This window comes from Anarhichas minor, unplaced genomic scaffold (assembly GCF_050575085.1).
Source record: "Anarhichas minor isolate MPS153535 unplaced genomic scaffold, ASM5057508v1 ptg000014l, whole genome shotgun sequence".
NCBI classification, from domain to species: domain Eukaryota; kingdom Metazoa; phylum Chordata; class Actinopteri; order Perciformes; family Anarhichadidae; genus Anarhichas; species Anarhichas minor.
The window spans coordinates 1279144-1284000 of NW_027466460.1; the positions used below are offsets into that span (position 1 = coordinate 1279144).

General features: G+C 45.9%; 1 protein-coding gene across 1 annotated transcript in view; it reads right to left on the reverse strand.

Moving 5' to 3' along the window:
- Positions 1-4857, reverse strand: part of LOC142949414 (STE20-like serine/threonine-protein kinase) — a 254312-nt gene that overhangs the window by 82192 nt on the left and 167263 nt on the right. The gene's annotated exons all lie outside the window — the stretch shown is intronic.

The following is a 4857-nucleotide window of genomic DNA, read 5'->3' on the forward strand; positions in this document are numbered from 1 at the left end:
CGTCAGCTTCACTACAGGGGCAGCGCTCGCCAGGATCTGTTGAAGTGGGCCATGGTTGAACACAAGTCATGAGCTGAAGAGAAACAGCAAGATTTCTTTTAGACCTGTGAGTCACGTCTCTCGTCTCACATCCTTTAAAACCCATTGAGGGCTGCATCTATCCATCTAATTTAAGAATCTGACCAAGCAGTCCATGCCAACTTTCAATACGTTCAATCCTACAGTTTACTTTATTATTCCTGGAAAGACATAGATGTTACACATGTTCATATAATTTATATACAGGGAGATGAAGGGATATCTGGGGTCAGGAGGGGTCATGAAGGATGGGAAAAAGCAGTAGATGAACCTAAATTAGTGGAATTTTATTGTGGACCCTTTTTTAACTTGTTTCAGTTCAATGCTTCTCACTGCAGCTTTGGATGCTGTCTACAATCGATACTATTCCTCTTGTGTTGAAATGCCTGAGGGATCCATACATAAAGCAGAGCTGAATCAAAGATTCTTATAACAAGCTCTTGGAACAAGGTCGCCGGTGTCAGCTGACCGCAGGTGAAACCATGTTGACTCCCTTTACTTTAGTTTTGTCACAAAACAGCAGTCACAGAAATACATATTCTACCCAAAATATATTTTTGTTGAGTAGTGAACCTACGTCGGACTTTTATTTTGAAACCACACATGTACCGAGCAGAAAGTGACACGCCGTCCCTGACACGTCCCAAACACTAGAGTCTAGACACTAGAGGAGAACCGTAGTGTGAAGCTGTGGTCCACTGAACAAGCGTTGTGGTTTGAAGAGTTTGCAGTGAGACTGTGTTGGTGAAGAACCTTCCTTTTTGTAGAACAAAAACATATTGTAAAATATTATTTTGGCTCTAAATCAAACTTTAAATCATGGCCTCCCTGAGATATACCACAGTAGCTATATCTACTGCACCCCGAGTCTTGGCCCCTCTGATGCATGGCGTTTCATTTCCTGGCTGGGGGTGCTGAGATGTTTTTTTGGAGGGGGGGGGGGGTCAGGAACAAACTTTAGAAGTGGCTGACGCCCATCTCAGACATTCCAGGAGGTCGAGATAGAGGGAAGGAAAGAATGGAGAATGTTATGAAGAGATGGAGAGAGGGGGATCACAGGAAGGGTGGAGCCAGCGTCTGGCAGTCTGAAGGAGGGAGGGTTTGAGTCTGGAGTGTCTGCAATAGAACTGTACCAACACTCAGATGCACTTTATTCTCTTCCGCATGAAGAAAAACACTGAGCTCAAAAAACGCAGTCATCCCCGGGTTATCTCTGCCTCTTCATATTTTGTGATGTAATAAAAGGTGTGCTTTACCATACTGTTGCTTCTGCATGCTGTCCAACTGAATAATCTCTCTGCTTCTCTCCTTCCTTCTCTTTGTCTGCAGTATGGATGTACGGCTTTACAGACAGCCCGAGGAAAGAGGCCTCAGGTAGCCTTGTGTGTCCAACATGTTGAATATGCATGAGCCGCTGTGAGAGCCACACACCAGCTGCATCTTTCTATCAGCATCTGCTTTGCATGCACCGTCATTATCCTCTCCTTCATCCCGTCAGCTCAAATGCAGGCGCTCTCTCTCTCTCTATATATGCAGTCTACCCATCCATCTCCACAGGCCTGCTCGGCCGACAACAGCTGGGCACAGAGCACGGACCTTAGGTCTGCATGTGGCAGCGAGCCTCAGACTGAAATGAGGTGTCAAGTCTGGGTCCTTGCATATTGTCTGCAACGTGGCTGCAGATCACTGCCTGCACTGTGACCTCAATCGCCTTTATGATGAGTCGAGAGGAAAGAAGTGGAATCATAATTGTCACTATTGCAAATAAACTCGGGAAATCACTTTTATTTCCCCGGCACGGACACACACACTTTCACACAAATGAAAGAGTCGCCCCATCTGCTGAGCATTTCCCCAGTGCTGAGACATTTAACTGTGATGGAGGCATTGTTGAAGAAAGACATTCCATTAGAGCTTTCAGCGTCAGTACGAGTCAGGAACAACAAAGACAAACCATATTTGAGTGTATAGAACGCGGAGGACCGCTCCCCTGATTTCATATATTTGTTGCACCATATTTCTGTGTTGTAACAGGTCTTTAGGATTGATGGTATTTCTCAACAAGGCGTGGTTACATTACGACAGTATAAAGCATTTAAATAGCTGGATCTGTGCGGCTTCATTACCTCGGGCTGACTTTGATTGCTCCCTCCTCGTGGGCTGCTGACGTTCTCCACAACATGCAGCTTTTCTTTATTTGTCTGAAGACAGACAGACTGACGGTGGGGCAGGGAGGTTATGAGCATTCCCCGGTGTTTCCTGCCTGGTTATTGGAGTAACGCCATGGAGAGATGCTTGATTGTGTTTCAAGCAGTGCACAAACGCTTTAGCCTACTTTTTATTCTTCCAGGCTGCTGAAATGCAAGATTGCATTGCACTCATCAACATATTACAAGGCCACTGTGAAGATATGGTATTAGATGCATTCAATCCTGTGAGCTAGACTTCATCTGGTTCTTCTTCTCTTAGGTCTTAAAGGACAGTGGCATCTAGCGTGCACAGCTTAACACTCAAATTCAATACAAACATGTTCAAGGTCCGATCCCATTTACAAAATGACAAAGAGGCTGACAGAGAATTCCCCGTCCCGCATGCGGTCGTAATTGGGAAGATGGAGAGATCTGCTGACGAACAATGCTCCGTACTTCTCAATCAGCCAGCGCTCACGTCTTCATCAGAGACTGTATTGACGCGTTGCTGGTGCTGACATGCATTTTCCGTATCTCCTCTGCCAAGATCTATCTGTTTATGTCAGATAGGGGTGAGCAGCTAGCCAGGTGCTCACAAGCTAACTCAGCCGGATCTCTGGCTGAAATCAGTCCGCTGCACATGCTCTGTTTGGACCATCTCTGCTTTTCCCTCCCCTGTCCATGTGATCCAATCTTAACTGCAGATGGAGGGCCGAGGTGTTTGAAAGAACGCTGCAGGTCACCTGTGATGCTGTCCATTGATGCTCACCAACACTGTTGTTGTCATTAAGAGACAGGTGGATGTGCTGTTTGTCAGGGATTTGACCCACTCGTGTAATTTATTGGAAAACCTTCAAATGCTTCATATCCCTAAAATCTGTACCTGAGCTAAAAGGTTATGCCAGTCAATAAACCATGAGAAGTATTTCAATTGTGTCATAAATGTTAGAAAGACAATAAAATCAAACTTAAAAAATAAACTAAATAAACACACAACACATATTGATCCTAAAGATTTCTGAGTGTAGAAACATATAAAAAATATTTAAATGATGTACATAAGGAGATATTCTCATTGTTATGAGCAGAGTGCATTTTGATGGTTTCATCTGCAATAGCAATATTTCCCCATCATGTCCTAAAGACCTCCAGCTATTATTATTTTTTTAGATCCATTTAAACAGCATCATGCAAACAACTTCCTCTTGTTTGACTCCTAAGACAAGGGTTCACATCCTGACTCAGACCATTAGTGCTCATTCATTTTTATTTGTCATTTAAGGACAATTATGAATTTCCAAAGTCACGACCCATCCCTACTCTAATCACTAGAGTAGTTTGATGTTTATGAATCCAGATGTATTTATTTAGGTGTTACTAGAGGTTCAGCTCTACAGTTTGTTCAGTTTGTAAAAGACTCATTCAGAATCATTGTTTTTTTTCTTTTTCTGCTGGAGGGGGGGGGGGGGGGGGGGGGGGGGGGTATATCAGCCTTTTCCTGCTCCAAACTATCTCTATTATATCGGCCTGTAAAAATCCACTATCGGCCGACTTCTAACGCTCATGAACGGCATCAGTGAGTCATTCTAACTCAGCCTTTTAAATTGTCCAATAGCAGCGCTCCGTCTGGTGAGTGGGTTGAATTCATTGGGTGCTGTGATCAGCTTGTTCTGCACCACCTCAGATATCACATTGTAGGACGGGTACAGTAGAAACAGAGTGTCTTTGGCCACACAACATCCATGTATTTGTTCTTATTGTATAACTGTTCTGTTCCTGATCACTGATACTCAACGTCTCTCTGTGGCCCAAACAAGCCCGTAAGGATCAGATGACATATGCAGCAGCACGTGAACTCTGCCGGCAGGGAAAGGGTTAAACATCAGAGAGAAAACAGAGTGGCCTAACCCCAACTCAACTGCTTTCTTCTTTTGTTTCACATAAACATGGACCCAGTCTCTCTCTCTCTCTCTCTCTCTCTCTAGTCCACTCATATGTTTCTATTTAAGGCCAGCAGTGCTGACTACCATGATTGGTGTGTGCCCCCCCCCCCGACTTGCCGTCCAACGGCTGGCTCCTAAAGGCAGTGGAGGGGAGGCCTTTCCTCTCAACCGCACTGCTGATTTTCCACAGGGAAACTTCTTCCACTCATTCGCTCCCCAGTCTTCCCCTCAAGCATTAGCGGCTCCTCCACTTCTCCTCGTTTTCTTTTTTACTCCTCGGTTTCCTTCTTGTTGGATCTTAAAGTTTGGATTCTGTCATGGATCCCTTTGGGTGTGAGATGCAGCCCCCGCAAACGCTTTCTTCCCGTTCCCTCCTTTTGTTTTGATTCCTCTCCGATGCTCCTCAGTCCGTTGCTGTGGGCCGAGGGTCGACTCAGCTATGTGGCCAGACGTTTGGGACTATGCAGCCAAGTCGTGAGCTCGCTTTCTGATTGGTCAGGGAGGTACGGTGGCAGGGAGCCGGGGGTGGGTCTATGGCGGCGTACCGGGTGCACAGCGGCGGCGGTTTAGTCAGTCACAGGGGGAGGAGGTCGCGGGGCGCCGCGGCGGGCAGGTGGCTGACGGCCTGTTTCTTCCCCTCAGGGATT